We start from the raw sequence: 16574 nt of genomic DNA, 5'->3' as shown, positions 1-16574 counted from the left end.
TATTTTCCTTACAAGACTGGGTCTTACTGACTAGGGCCTTACTAAGTTGCTGAGGCTGGCTTTGAACTGGAGATCCTCCTGCCTCAGCCTCCTGAGCTACTGGGATCACAGGTGTGCGCCACTGTGCCAGCTGAAATCAACTTCTTAATCTGACCCCATATCGGAGAATTTGCACTCAGTGTGCCTTTTGCTGGGTGCTTGTTTCAGCCTTGCTTCTGAGATTTGGGGGTGGCTGTTGCTGTGGCACCACAATTCTGGAGCAGTCCTCAATCTTTTGAATTGGGTCTGGCTTTGGATCCATGTTGATGACTCACTGTTCTCTCAGGTTCCCAGATCAGCTTCTCGTTACCTTCTGGAAAGTCACAGGCATAACCTCTTCCCCACATCATTGCTGGATCTGGCTCATTCCATTTTCCTGACTGTACATCACAACATTCCTGCTGAACAGACTGAACCAGAGATTCAGCCACAGTGCAGCCCTCCTCCTAGTCACAGTTTAAGAAATTTAAAGTAAGAAGAGCATGGTGTGATTGCTTCTGCAGAGATAGATAATACCTTTTTGGTTATGAAGTTGAATTTTTAACATTTTATTGCCACATTTTCGATGACTTGTCCTTGAGCATTGTATGGGATTTCTGTTTTATGAATAATTTGATAAAAAGAACAAAAGCATTGAAGAAATGGTAAAAGCTGGACCATTATGTTTTGCAATCCTGAGACTTGACTGTGACTGCAAAAACAGCCAGATAAGGACTAATGGTATGGTTAGCATTTTCTCCCATTTGTGCTGTAGCAAAAGTAAAATAAGACTAGGTGTCAATGAACCCATTGTTGTCTTCCAAATTCTCATGCATGGGTAACATCTATCTGTCAAGGAGGTTTTGGTTTTAGCCCCTGAGGATTTACCCAGTTGATAAGGGGAGGTGAGTAACACATTGAGGGCATTAACTGTGGTCTTTTCCTGTTCCCTAGCAAGGTGAATTTTTTTTGGTCTCCAAACCAGAAACATTTTGATGATACAGGGTGTGTGATGTTTGAGCTAAGGAATAAGGTGACATACATTTCATTGATGTAACAAGATGATCTTTAACATTGTTACCTTCTACTAAAAGTCCTGAAAGACCTAGAACATAACCAATAAAATATGGATAATGTTGTATAGTATTTTGTAAAGACTTAAAAAGCTGAAATAATTTCTCAGAGTTAGTATGTCCAATAGTGACTGTTTCAATTACTTGAGTTGTCCCCACTGCATAAGTACTGTCACTGTAAATACTTATAGATTCTGATGAAGTATTGCAGGACAAAAATTATAGCTCATGTTTCAGCACGTTGTGCAGAGGAAAAACTTGCTTGATGAACTAGACTCTTTTTGTTATAAAATCTGGCCCTCCTTGAGTTGGATGTATCAGTAAAAACTATTAATGCCCGAGAAATTGATTTAGCACAAACACTTTTAGGGAAAACAAAAGTAGTCATAAAAGCAAACTGTAAAACTTTATTAGCAGGGTAATGACTATTTGGCCAGAAAAATCTGCCAACTTGTGGAATTTTGCCAAAGCCAATCTTGTTGCCCAGAAGTAATAAAAGGAATTACAATAAGAGAAGGATCCAGTCTTAAGAGGCACTGCACTTGATATCAAGCTTTTGTAATTAACTGGGCAACTTAATGTTAACAAAAACATCTTTCTCTGCCTGCTGACCTTGATTCACCTCAGATTAATTCTTGAACATATTGTAAGGGCAATGATCTGTCACCTGTAGCTGAGCTTATCAATACAATCTTAGAGAGGGAGAGAGTGCAAAGGGTGCAGAAGGCTTCAGAGACTGACACCACGTAAAGTCTGTTTTATATCTGTTGTCTTGGTAGAGGGTGGTAATCTGATTTCTCTTGGGTAGGATTTAAATTCTTTAATGACCATAAAGTTGAAGTTGACATGGAATTTTATCTGAACCCTCATTAATATAGCAACATTGTAGCTGCTCTCCTACTTTTTCCTGGGTATCTCAATTGAAAGTACCCTCCTCTGGAAACCAAGGAAAATTTTTATCAACAAATTATAACAAGTTGTTTACTTTCAAAAGTGCATTCTCAATCTTTAAGCATCACTTTAAGTGTCTGCCCATAAAGGTTTCTCTTTTAAAAAAAAAATTATTTGTTCTAATAAGTTATACATGACAGCAGAATGCACTTCAATTTATAGTACACAAATGGAGCACAATTTTTCATTTCTCTGGTTGTACATGAAGTAGAGTCACACCATTTGTGCAAGAAAGGAGGGAACACTTTTAAACACATTCTAGGAAGCTCATATGACCCTAATACCCAAACCAGACAAAGACACCTCAAGGAAAGAAAACTTCATACCAACATCCCTGATGAACATACATGCAAAAATTCTCAATAAGATTCTGGCAAATTGCATACAAAACATATCAAAAAGATAGTGTACCACAATCCAGTGTCATCTCTTTGGGAGCAACTCCATCCAGAGATTTGGGCAGACAAATTGCTCATCACCTACTGTGTCCAGCAATCCTATGCCCCATCATTTTTTCTTGGATATCATCCGTCCCTCCTCACATCTGCTCAATCCTGCAGTTCACTTCATAGCTCCTTTCCTAGTTTTGCTCATTCCTGGCCAAAATTTTACTCAAATATACTCCTTAAATGGCTTTTAAACTTGTCATTCCTCTCTATCCTCATTACCAGTGTCTTTCCTCATACCTGGAGCAGAGAAGAGTCCCCTCCCTGGTCTGATTGCCTTAGGTTCCTCTTATCCAAATTTATTCTACATAGTGTTCTCAGAGTCTAAAAGTGTCACCTCTGCATTCCTCTCTGTAGCAATTAAAAACAAACACAACAAAACAAAACAAAAGGCTATGCTCTTTTGTGGATTCCTCTGAACTTCAACTTCTCCCCAGGCATCTAGGATGATCAAGGAATGGGCACATGACTTTCAATCGTATTTCCAGTTTCAAATGTGTGTTAATATATTTTTCATTGCTATAACAAAATGACTATGGCTGGGTAAAGTACAAAGAAAGGAGATTTATTAGGCTCACAGTTCCAGAGGCTGTATGTCTAAAACTTGATGGCTCATTTTCTTGGCTCTGGAGGACTAGAGCCTACTGTCTATGGATTGAGACCTCTGAAACTGTGAGCCCTCAAATACACAATTGTGCTGGTCAAGACTTCAGTCACAGCAGCAAAAAAGCTGACTAAGACATCCAGAGAAGTGGTTCTCCTTAGTCTTCAAATTATTTATTAGCATTCCTGCCATGAAAAGCCTCAGACTGCCATGCCTATGATGTAGGCCCACTTTTCTTGGAGCAATGTTGTACTTAGCTTTCTCCACCTTCATTTAGCAGTTCCATTAGAGCAAGGAATTTCAGGAGTTCAGTATATTCCCAGCTGGTTCCAACTGCTGTCCTCTTATTCCAATTCAGATATTCTGCCAGACGTTTCCCCCAGGAGTGTGGGCCTTCCAACCCTTGGTCACACTGCCTACAAGAGAAGTGTCTCTTATTTTCCAAATCCACATTACATTCTAAATACATGTAATCCAAGCTTTTTTTTCTCAGACATTCTCAAAGATTCCTTGAAGAACCAGCTTCAGCAACTTCATACCAGGCTGCATCTGCCCACCCACACCATCCTGGGGTCCCACCTCCATCAAATTCATTATGACAAGAATTATTTCTGTGACTCATTGGAAAAATCACCCTACATGTTCAGGAAGACAGGGTCAATCTCCCAGACCATGTCAAATCTGGTAAATGGGAAAGATATTTATCCTTTCTAAATTTTTTTTTGAGAGGGAGAGAGAGAGAGAAAATTTTTAAATATTTATTATTTTTTAGTATTTGGTGGTCACAACATCTTTGTATGTATGTGGTGCTGAGGATCGAACCCGGGCCGCACGCATGCCAGGCGAGCGCGCTACCACTTGAGCCACATCCCCAGCCCAATATATTTATCCTTTCAACACGATAACAATGAAGGGGACTAGAAGAAAGTAGTCTGGATTCTTTTCAGGAACACAGAGATGACCATGTAAAGGTCCTCTTTTTAAGTTAGGATCCTTTGGGGACTGGTGATGGTTATATCATAAAACCTTGTAGGGAGTGTATTCATGACATTTATCTCCTCTGGCTTTTTCCTACCATGAAGGAATTTTCTGTGTCAATATCAGAAGTTTGGTTGAGATTTCAATATTATCCAGAATTTCTATGAATTTTCCCCAAACACACTGAGTTACCAGGCCAAATTTTTATGTTGTCCTAAAGCCTCACAGCAAGAACTTTTTACAGTAAATTCAGGGAAGCTAGGCTGGCATATAATAGGCATTTAGGGATAATTTTTCACATTGTAAACTGGCAAATATTCAGAGGACACACTTCAGGTTTCCTATGGAAACCCAAAATAAAAATGAATGTGTGTATGAAGATAAACATAAATACTTGCCAAATTCTATTCAAGTAGAGCAGCTTAGCCTTAAAAAAAGAATGATGTTTGAGGACTCAACATGCAGCATGTATTATGCCCAGTAGTTGGGTGGCATAATGATACTGTGTATGTCCCCAGATGGGAAGTGTTGCTTCTGGCAGAACATTTCACTTCTCTCACCTCCACCAAGGTCATACACTCCACATCTGAAAAGCAGTTCTTAATCATATAAATTCTTCCTCCCAAGACATGCCAGGCAGGAATGGTCTCAGTCTGCCTTGGCAAACATTTTTAACCAATTCCTGCACTCAAACTGTTGAGGAATTTCTTCAGAATTTCTCAGCTTTGCATAATAATTCCATTAGGACAAGGTGTTGAGAGCCACAGTTTAGTCAGAATGAAGCCTGGCATTTTTGCCAGAGGGAATGGTTGAAAGGTGACCCTGCTCCGGGATTAGGACGATCCTGCTGGTAATAGGGCGGCTCCAGGATTAGGGCGGATCCTGCTGCCTGGGGCGCCGCTACTTTGGAGTTTCCGTTGAGTTCTCCCGGGGTTCTGAGAGAATTGGTGTGCAGAGCCCAGTGGAGGCAGTGTGTTCCCGGGAAGTGTATGTAGAGTGCCGGTGAGAGTTGCTCTTTGAACCTACAAGGCAGTGTGGTGACTCGGTTATTTTGTGCCCAGCCAGACTGCGGCAACAAGGGACTTCCAGACCTTTGCCTTCCCAGCTGAGTTCAATTAAACATCTTTTATTCTGGTTAGAGAAGGCTTACACCAATTTATATAGGTTTGGCTCAAAGAGGCCCTTGGGTGTAGATAGCCTCTATCTTGGGGCCATTCTGTTTGTGAGTCAGGTATACTACATTGTTCCAAATCAATCTTCTGATACCGCTGTTGACCGGTGACAAGTTCTTGCTTCCCCAATGTTGAAGAATAACACCAGAAAGCACACGCCGAGGCAAGGTCAGAGTAGAAATTAGAAGTTTATTAAAGGACAGCAGAAAAGACTTCTCCTGGAGGAAGAAGGGGACCCAAGAGGTGGAATCCGTGGAAGTGCGGTTGTTTCCCCTTTTTTATAGTTTTGGTGATGGAATGTAGGTTGAAGGGGTTAGGACACAGGTGGGCCCAATTATCACCTTTTGGGATGGGCTTATCATTTCTCTAGGATGGGCTATCTCCAAATCTGTTGGGGGCTGTTTCCTGAGCTCCATTAACATTTCTTTGAGGTGGACTTTGGCCTAGGGCCTTTTCAGGACTTCATTAACATTCCATGAGTTGTCCCTGAGTCATTCCCAGCATGGCCTCCATTTTAGATTTCACTCGATATTAGACCTGATTTACCTAACTACACTGACTACCTAACTTTAAATCTGGCTTCACTTCTTTCCGACTTGTTTCCACTTTTCAACCAGGCATTCACAGAAATCCTTGGAGGTAAAATGCAATTTCTGTACCTATCTATATAAATTCCATACTCATCGAGTCTGCTCACTACAACTGTCTGGACTCCAATCTCCAAAATCACATTATGTTATCAAGAATGGTTTCTATATTTCTCAAAAAAAAAAAAAAAAAAAAGCAATGGAACTACCACATTATCCAGCTATCCCACTCTTTGGTGGTATTTTCCTAAAAGATCTAAAATCAATATATTATAGTGAATGATAGAGCTGCCTTAATGTTTATAACAACACTGTTCACAAGAGTCAAATTACAGAATCAACCCAGGTGTCCATCAATAGATGAATAGATTAAGAAATTGTGATGTATATGCACACACACACACACACAATGGATATTGAAATCTCCACCAAACTTCTATGATGTTGATACAGAAAATTCCTACATTGTAGGAAAAAGCCAGAGGAGATGAATGTAATGAATACACTCCCTACCCAAGGTTTTATGATATAACAGTCACCAGTCACCAATAGATCTATTCAGCTATAAAAAAGAATAGAATTATATGGATGTGGTTGGGGCTCTGACTAAACTAAGTTTCCATTTCCAGGTGGAAGCCTTACCCCCTCCAGCTCCACCACCCATTCCCCCCTAGTGTCACAATGCAGTGGGTCACCCTGCCTGCTCTCCACCCACCAATAGCAGGGTCCCACTAGGAGCCCACCTTCCAAACAATAGCAGGACACCATGAGAGAGCATTGCCCTTTTTTAATTTTCAGGCCCAACCAGATCATGCTTCCTCCTTTTGATGAACCTACTTAACCTAGTGCCGATGGGCACATGGCTGCTCTCCCAACCTGGGTGGGTGGGCAGCCATCCTCATTTCCAAAAATCTCTTGGTTGAACCTCTGTTTAGTGTGAAAAATCAAATACATGAAGCTTACAGGACACTAAATGTACAAAATTACAACAGATCCACACCAAGGGACGTTATAATGAAAATGCCTAGCATACAGAATAAGGATAGAATTTTAAAAGCCACAAGAGAAAAGTTTCTGATTACATATGGATGAAGCAAATTCAGATCTCAGCAGATTTTTCAACCCAGATCATTAAAGCTAGGAAATCCTGGAACACGTAATCCAAGCTCTGAAAGAAAATGGATGCCAACCAAGAATCTTATATTCATCTAAATTAAGCTTCAGAGTTGATGACAAAATAAAAATCTTCCATGATAAACAAAAGTTAAAAGAATTTATAATGAGAAACCTGTATTACAGAGCATTCTCAGAAACATTCCATGTAGAGGAAATGAAAGACAACGATGAAAATCAGCAAAGGGAGGAAGTACACAAAAGGGAAAGTCAATCAAAGGAGAAACCAAGTCAAGTTAAAAAACAACTAAACTAAACTAGCTGGGAATACACATCATATTTCAATAATAACCCTGAATGTTAATGTGCAAAGTTAGGAGGTTTGTGTGGCTCTCAAGAAAGTCCATTGTTTAAAGTTACTGTTAGGTGGACAGGTTCAGGCACAGTGGAGCTTGGTGAAACATTGTGATTGTCTAGCAAGAGAGTTTCTTTATTCCCAGGAGCTGTGTGCTTGAGATCAAAGTCAAGGCTGATAAAAATCTAGCACAGAGCCTGCTTATGGAGGGCATTACTACAGCAGCTAGGCATCCTGTGACTGCACAGAAACTTTCACGGCAGCTAAGCTTCCTGATTTTGTATAGAAACTTTCCCAGTCACCATGCATGTCACAGACACGAAGTCATCAGAGACCCCAATCTCAAACACAGAATACTTACAGAAAAGGAAATGTTTCTGGATGACCGTGTGGCCTCTCATTCAGTGAGGAGGTCCACAGAACAGGGTAGAAGAGAGTGTGGCAGAGGAGTCACTAATGAAGCCCTCCAGAGACCAAGCAGGAAGCAGGTCTGATTTTACAGTAGCTAATTAGATTACAGGAAGCCACCAATGCAATGTGTGCTAACTGTCCTTGCAGTGACCAAATGAGGAGTGGGCCATGGAGCAAGCACAGGGACTGTAACACATGGCCTCATGCCCAGTGCTGTGCCTATGAGGTAAGCGGCCTGCTGCTCACATGCCTGGCATGAGGGGAGTGGCCTGCCACTCAGACACCCTTAACCTGTGCCATGGATGCAGCACTCCATGCACTTGTCCCCACAGATGACAAAGAATTTTGGATGGTAAGGTAATATCCTTGTGCTAAAGTCCAAAATGAAAAAGATGATAAAACCTAGGACATAAAGAAGTTGTAGTATGTCTAAATAAGTCGAAGAGGGTTCCTGCAATGTAAATCTCAGAGAGCTTGAGTATGTGATTAAGTTGACATAATTAGCCCAAAATTATTTCATGTTTTTGTTAAAGTCAAATCTTAATGTACCAATATAAACCAGACTCTAATTCTCTCTGTTTGAAGTAACAAGAGTTTCTTCAAACATTGATCTGTTTGTATTTATCAAGATAATTTTTTTTAGGTTTTATCTGTTAGGTTTTATCACTTAAACTAAGTCTTAAAGGAATTATGGTCCAAACCTGTTTTAAAGTTGTTTAAATGATTAGTTCATAAGTGATTAAATAAACAACTGATTTCAGGTTGTTGCAATATGATTCACACCCTGAATATATGTGAGTAGAGATATATACCTCTGAGAGCTAAATATGTTTGTCTGAGATTTATCTGAGTGTTACTTAAAAGTTTGTAAAACGGAAGATGTGTAGGTTTAATACAGGTAAGGTAACCAATAAGTGTTCTCTTTTATACATCATATCTGACACAAAAGGGCTACATCAACATTTAAAAACTGGGTTACACCCATTTTCTTTGACTAAGGCTTTTTCTGATCTTTAATGCTATTTCCTAAATCCTACTATAAGAGATTTAAGGCTATCCTTTTATTTTTCCTAGCAACCTATGCAGACCTATGATTATAGTTACTGTACACGGTGGATTCTAAATTTTATTTTCAAAGTTAATATAAGAACATCTGTGCAATTGTGGTGCACAAAAATTTAAAGGACTCAAGTACAACCATTATATCAGGTGACAAGGAAAGAATATTAGAATGGTGTAAAGAAGAAACAAAGCTTTTGAGGAGGCTAAGGCTTCTATCCAAAGAGCACCAACATGAGGGACGGGCCAGTGGAAATACTAGTCCCAGGATAATTATGCTCACTAGAGTTTTGACAAAAACAAGAAGGACAGAGCATGCCATTAGGATTTTGGTCTCCAATCTTACCTGTTCAGGTGTTCAGGATACTCCTTGAATAACTAAGACTGGCTGTTTGTTGGGCCTCAGTACAAAGAGAACAGCTGACCATTAATCATGAGGTTCTTTGAGACCAAATCTTCCTCTTATAACATTGGTAATGAGCATTCCATGGATGCAGAGCTCACAAAAAAATTCCTGGAAGAAGCAAGGTTTGCTACCAGTTCTGCCTCTGTCACTGCTCTCACCTCACTTGGCAGCCCTGCAGATCAGCATCTCAACCTGAGCCCACCATACAGACCACAGCACAGCACAGGAGGCCTGGCACATAAAGTTGTACCACTGTGTCTGTGAGCTCTGCATCCATGGATTCAGTGGCCACTGATTGGATACACTTGGGGAAGAGCTTGCCTGAACCAAATGAGCAGACTTATTTCCTGTGAAGATTCCCTATGTGATTCTGTGTAGCAACCATCCACATAGCATTTACATTGCATTAGGTGATATCTGTCATGGAGAGATCATTTAAAGGGTACAGAGAGAACTTGTATAGGTTCTATTTGAGTATCAGAGGGAGGTCCTTTTGATAGGAGACAGACATCATTGGTGGGAACACGAGGTTCCCAGTGTGCTGACCCCCACATGAAGTCTTTTTCCAGGAAGCAATTTACCTGAGTCCCTGCCTGGCCTAAGTGGAGGGGCTATGTCACATTCCTCAGCAAGCTACCTGTTATTGGCAAGAAAAATGCAGGCCTGAAATAACATCAGTAAGAGGAACCCAAGTTACCCTGAAGAGGGAGACTTTTGTGATCCTTTCCAAAGTCCAGATCTCAAAATTCCAGGGGTTACGGATGATTCCTCTTAACCATAAAATATGTAAGAATCTGTGGTTAAGAATCCAATGAGAACCAGTCAGCATGGGCCAAAGTGAGCTAGAGTTGTCATGTCAGTGGGGATTTCACAGTTTGATGTCATGCAGCTGTCAGTCAAAAGTCAAGAGGTGAACCTGGGCAGGACTCTGTAAACTTCTCAGGGATCCCCAGTCATACTGGAGGGCAGGAGAGGCACACTGTCTCTCTCCATTCTGGGAGAACCCAGCCTCTCCCTTAAGAGTGTCCCCTTTCCCTTCTCCTATCCCTTCAATAAAATTATGCCTATTACTCTGAGTGAAATCTCTGAACTCTTTCTGACTTGATGGCAAAAATCCAGGTTTGCTGGGGGGTCTTTATGCTGCCCCAGTTCCCAGAAGGCACCAGCCCTGCAACAGTGAAGACTTGACAGGTTCTCATGATCGGCTCCAGCTCCACTGCCAAGCTCTCTGGGGCCTCGGTCTCAGCCCTTACAAGAAAAGCCCAAGGGGGAAAGTGTAAGACAGAGCCAAACCCCAGGACTGTCCTCCCCTCTCACACACTAGCCGGGAGGTCCCCCAGGAAATACAGTTGGGCCCTGTTCCTGAGCAGCAAAGGCCCTTGGTCCCTGCTGCAGCAGCCCATGGTCAGTGAGGCCAGGTTCTCATCACCCACAGTCCCCAGGCCATGTTTAGATGTCTCCACAAGATAGACATACGTTTCCATCACTTTTACACAAAGATTTGCAGGTTAGACATTTCCTGCTAGAGATTCACCTACACAGATGGGAAGCCTCTGTGCCATACAACCGGCAGGATTCCATAAGAGGACCATTTCCAGCCTGCAGTGTTCAGCATGTGGGGACTCTGGCAGCCTCTGGGTCCAATAAGACCACTGTGCATTCAGTCAATCAGAAGTGAGCCGTGCTCTGAAGTCCTCCCTCCCATCCTGCTCAGCCTAAAGAAACTCTAATACATGTGGCCAATCAGAACTGACCGTGGCTCTGACACCGGTGACAGGAATCCACAACCTGGCTCCGCCTGTTCTGATCACTCAAGGAATATGTGGTTCTTAATGTGCATTGTAGATGTAGTGAAAAATGATTTGCCCGAAACTAGACAGAAATTGATGGTTACAAGTGTTAGCCCACTGACAGAAATGAAGGTATAATTACAGGAAAAAAGCAAGCACTTAATTTACCCATTGGACACATTAGGCAGAGTGCCTATGTTGCATGGAAACGTTTTATTTTGAAATAAATAAAGTCTGTCTTGGATTATATTCATCTTCATACCAGCCCAGTAGCAAAATGTAACTTTTCACTTTCTTTGCATAGCAAGGGCCTCACGAAGGCAAAAGCAAGTCTCTGGAAAGCCGTGCTCCAACCTGTTGCCAGAATTAGGTACTTCTCAAAGCTTGTATGGATTTAAACTCCCCCCCCCCATTTTTATTAGTGCATTATAGTTGCACATAATGCTGGGATTTGTTTTTGCATATTTGTACATGCATACAAGAAAGCAATATAATTTAGCCAATATCACTCCCTCCCACTTCCCCTTCCTCCTTCCCCACTTAGTCACACTCCTTTGTCCCTTTCCTCTACTGATTGCCCTTTGATTTTTACCAACCCCAGCTTTGTTTTCCTTTTTCCTCTTTAGCTTCCCTAGAGAGACACACAACCCTTAACCTTCTGAGTCTGACTTATTTCACTTAACATCATGGTCTCTAGTTCCATCTGTTTTCCTGCAAATGATAACATTTTCATTTTTCTTTGTGGCTGAGTAAAACTCCATTGTGTATCTTTACCACATTTTCTTTATTCATTCATCCATTGATGATAAATACATAGTTTAGCAATGAATTGTGCTGCTATAAACGTGGGTACACATGAACACCTGCAGTATGATGACTTTCATTCTTCATGATAAATACCGAGGAGTGGTCTAGCTAGGTCGTATGGTGGTTCCACACCTAGTCTTTTGAGGAGCCTCCATGCTGATTTCCATAGTGGTTGTACTAATTTATAGTCCCACCAACAGTGTGAAAGTGTTGCTTTTTCTCCACATCCTCTCCAATACCTATTGTTATTTGTATTCTTGATGGCTGCCATTCTGACTGATATGAGACGAAATCTCAGTGATGTTTTAATTTGCATTTTCCTAATTAGTAATGATGTTGAACATTTTTTTGATATTATATTGACCATTTATATTTATTGTTTTGAGAAGTGTCTGTTAAGTTCATTTGCCAATTATTAATTGGGTTATTGGAATTTTTTGGAGATTTAATCTTCTGTTGACCCTTGTGACCATTCTCTTGTCCCTCCATTACTATAAAAGAAAGAGAATTGAGAAAAACAATAGGTCAGGCAGTACTCTTGGTTTCAAGTGACAAAATCAACTCAAACTAACAGAGACAAAGGTGGGGGGTGTTTTCTTTTACAAGTGAAAACTCTGGGGGTAGTTCTGAGGGCAGGCCCGCTGGTTTCAGTGACCCACTGTCTTATTTCTCCATTTCCACATTCAGCCTTCCCCTGGACACAAGAAGGCACTAAGCTTTCCATGCTCACCTCCTACAGTCATTTGTGGGCCTCTAGAACAGTCTGTATGGACCAACCCAAGCCAACTTGGCAGTCTAAGTGCCTCCTTGTTCAGAGAGTTTCCAAGCTGTGACTTCTTTTTTTTAAAAAAAAAAAAATATTTATTTTTTAGTTTTCGGCAGACACAACCTCTTTGTTTTTTGTATGTGGTGCTGAGGATCGAACCTGGGCCACATGCATGCCAGGGGAGTGTGCTACCGCTTGAGCCACATCCCCAGCCCCCAAGCTGTGACTTCTTAGGCCCAGTCACCTACCCACTCACCCAACATGGGGTGAAATGCAGAGGAGAGATCCCAGGAAGAATCAGGAGCTACTCCTGGAAGAAGAGAAAACAGACACTGGAGACAGATAACACCCTCTGGGCAGACTCCCCTCTGATCTGCAGGGGAACAGCTGGCTACTCCACAGAGCTGGGAAGTCCCTGTCTATGTCAGCTCATGGCACTGTCCAAGCACCCAGGGACCAGGACATCCCCACTTCATAGATGAGGAGACCAGGGCTCTGAGGGAGTTAAATAAACTTCCTGCCCAAGGCCACTGGCCTTGAAAGTGGTAGAGCCAGAATATGAAGCCAAATCCAGTCTCCAAAGTGTGTTTTGAACCAATCTTGGCCTCCCAGCTCATTGCTAGTTTCCCTCAGATCCACGAAGATTATTAGACCTAGAGGGGAAAGAGGGGAAGCAGAAAGGATGACGACTACCCGATAGGTCCCCACAGAGGCCTTGTATTGGTCAGTTTGTTGGGAGGCTTCCTGCCTATTCACATCTTCTAGAAGTTTCCACACACAATTTTTGCATATCACCTTTGCAATTTTGCTACTTGAATTACTTTTTGTTTGCTTATTTTTCTTATGTCACCTTACCTGTTATGCTTACAAAAATGTATTTAGAACCTCTACTGTTTTTGGATTGCCAATCAAACTGTGTACCACTTGCCTCAAATAAAAATTAACTTCAAAATTCCATAGAACTACTAGAGCAGTTATTGGAAGTTAGCGCACACCATTCAAAATCATCTCACATCTGAGGCAGGGTGTTCAGACTCAGTATGGGGAATTAGAGCTACCAGGTCACACTAGAACACAAATGACCCCTCTGTTCCTCTGCCACATGCAGTTTTCCAGGCATGCCTGCAATCTCCCTTGCACTCTGAGAGCAAGGTGAGGGAGGTCCCAGCTCCTCTCAGCCAGGAGACCAGGATGTTCTACCCCAAATGTGGCCAAGTCCACACATCCCATCACAAGACTCCTGGTCCTGGCCACTGCATCCTTAGTTTCCAACACATATCCTTGCAGACATATGACCTTATTCGGGGCTGTGGTCCCTTCCAACACCTTCTTTCCTGATCATTGAGTCATGTCATAACTCCCAATTTACCTCTTCTGTGATTATTTCTGGGTAAGTGCTCTGGGAAGAAGAAAACAATTTTGCACAATGTCCCCAGAAAGCCAGGCTGTACTAGGCTAAGCACAGTCACATCTTTGCCCACTGTCCTTCTGTCCAGTTGCTGTTCCAATTTCCATGGAAAGACATAGGAGCCACCAACTCCAAAGGCAACAGGGCCTTTGAGAGCATGTGGAAGAAGCCCTTCACTGTACAGAGAGGGAAACCAGCCATGGGGGACCCTGTCTCCCACCTTGCACAACCAGCTGGGGCACAGCTGAAGTGGATCAATGTCCCCTGACTCTTGTATTCAACTGAGACTGTTCCCACCCCAAATTACACTGAGCTTCTAGCTCCAAGGACAGACAGTGCAAACCTCTCACTCTAGAATGATCTAGTCTCTGTGGTATGTCCATGCAGTCACAATGACATTCTCTCACCCGGTAGATGAACCACATTAACTGCTAAACTCTGATAATCCTATAGAAGTGGACATCAGAGGCTGGGGTCACCTCAAAAGACCACAAGAGCCCCTCCTGTGGGAGACCATCCTTGCACGTGACTGAGTTTCCTCCCCTGCTGGGTGTGAGGCACTCAGTCACTTTTAATGTGGTAGAACTTTCCCCACCCTTCTTGGGTTCCAGAGCTCAAACATATGGAGGCGTGTTTCACCACTGCCCAAAGATCCAATCATCGCACCTGACCTTGCCACACTGCCTCCCTTGATCTTCATTGGATGGGATTTTCCCCAGAATTCTTTGTTCTCCAATAAAAGCCCTCTTCCTAGTGTGCTCACTCTCTCTCCCTAGCCTCTTCAGTAAAACCTCACTGCCCCCCTGGGGATCTTGAGACTGGGGGTTTGAGGAGCCGTCCTGGAGCTGGTTTAAAGGTAACATGGTGTCTGTGTCTTTAATTTAAACTTCCTGAGAATTTCCCCGCATGACAGAACCTTTCACACCCTCTGCACTGGCCGAGGACTAAACCATCCCACCCCACCCTCATCCTGAAGACTCTAAGACTTTCCACCCTGTGGATGGGAAAGGCTTCATGTGACTATTTAAACCAGATGCTGCACACAGACTAAATTTCATCTCTCCCAGGAAGCAAAACATGGAGTCACTGAGTCTACCAGCAGCCAGGCTGTGGCCTGGGCCCTTTTCTCTCACAGTGGGCCACTCTGCTTCCTGCTGCTGCTCAGCCCTATTCTACAACTGAGCTTCAGTCTGGCCATTGCTGGTTCCTCTCCCAGTGCTAATGGTGAATGACCAGGAGGGGGCGCTGCTTCCCATCTCCTTCATTCAGCACAAGTACCCCAGGAAGAGAGCTGAGTAGGGGCAAGAGACACAAAGAGGCTAAGGGGACAAAGACCATTCAAGGGCAGAGCTTGTGTCAAGGAGACAGAATCCAAGGAAGTCTGGTCTTGTGGGAAAGGGATGGGAGAGAACAGAAATCCCGCCCCCCCATCCAAAAACACTTCCTCTACCCCCACTCTGCTTTTACTATTTGGGGTAAGATCTTTACATTTTACAGATTATTTTTATACTAGCTAAAAACTAGAAGGAACCTCAATATTCAAGAGGAGAAATATGGATGGATTCAACCATCTGCTCTTATGTTGAGACACAAGAAAAATGTTTGAAAAATATGGGTGGTTCAGTAACTCAGAAAATGCTCAAATGTTAAAAAAAATAAGTAAATTGTATACATGATGAAATTACTACTGTGCTCTCTGAGGCTGCACTTCTTGAGCTAAAGGTCTCGAAGCATATACAACTACAGTGGTGCTAGTGAACTTCTGGGATGGTGTGTAAAAATATAGAAAGATATGACCCATCTATGCCCCTGTCCCTACTCAGAGCCTCAGAGCTGCCTGGGACACCCAGCTCTGCCCTTCAGGCCCTGCACAGCTGTCACTGGGAACTCAGGTTAGGAAGCTCATCCTGATGTGTTCAGCACTGCCTCTTGGAAGTTGCCACACCAAGAATGGCACTCCATTATCAGAGCCCAAGTCATGTTGAGTTTTTCCCCCTAAATATTCAGGCTTGGACATTCCTATGGGGCTGAACTTGTCAGTGTTGCCTGGACGTTGAGCCCTGACCCTGGTCTCAGGGAATATACCACCCAGGGTCAATATTCACAAGTGAACCCTTTGCTCTGGCTGCTCCTCTGGCCATGTAGGGGAATTCAAGGTCACCAGGCCATGCCACAAGCGATTCCCACAGTTCTCTGAGTGTCTTTCTCCCTGCTGCCCAACCCCTCAGCAGGACCCCACCAGGGAGTTCCTTCATCAGCACTGTTTAAGGCCAATGTGACAGGCTGCTTGTTAACACGAGGGTGAAACTAGAGCCTGGTCCCCTACTGCCTTTTCTTCTTCCTGAGGCTGCCACTTGTACTGGCCAGAAAATTCTAGGAGAGAGCAGGCCATGTCTGCCATGCCAAGAGTCTGTGCCAGCCTTCAGCACAGCACCTGGCCCAAGGTCCCTGGAAGGAATGGCTGCATTAATTGAACCTCCATAAGCCAAGAGTGCACTGACCTCAGGTTGTGACTCCCACAGTCACATGGCACGCCAGGGCTGGGAGGACATTGGGCACATTTGTTACCAGTCTGAGGCTGGCTTAGCTGGGGAAATAGCCTTAGCTACAGAAGTGCCCACCCCTCTCAC

Source organism: Callospermophilus lateralis, chromosome 17 (assembly GCF_048772815.1).
Source record: "Callospermophilus lateralis isolate mCalLat2 chromosome 17, mCalLat2.hap1, whole genome shotgun sequence".
NCBI classification, from domain to species: Eukaryota; Metazoa; Chordata; class Mammalia; order Rodentia; family Sciuridae; genus Callospermophilus; species Callospermophilus lateralis.
The sequence above is the reverse complement of the archived record's forward strand: the minus strand, read 5'-3'. Positions refer to the sequence as shown.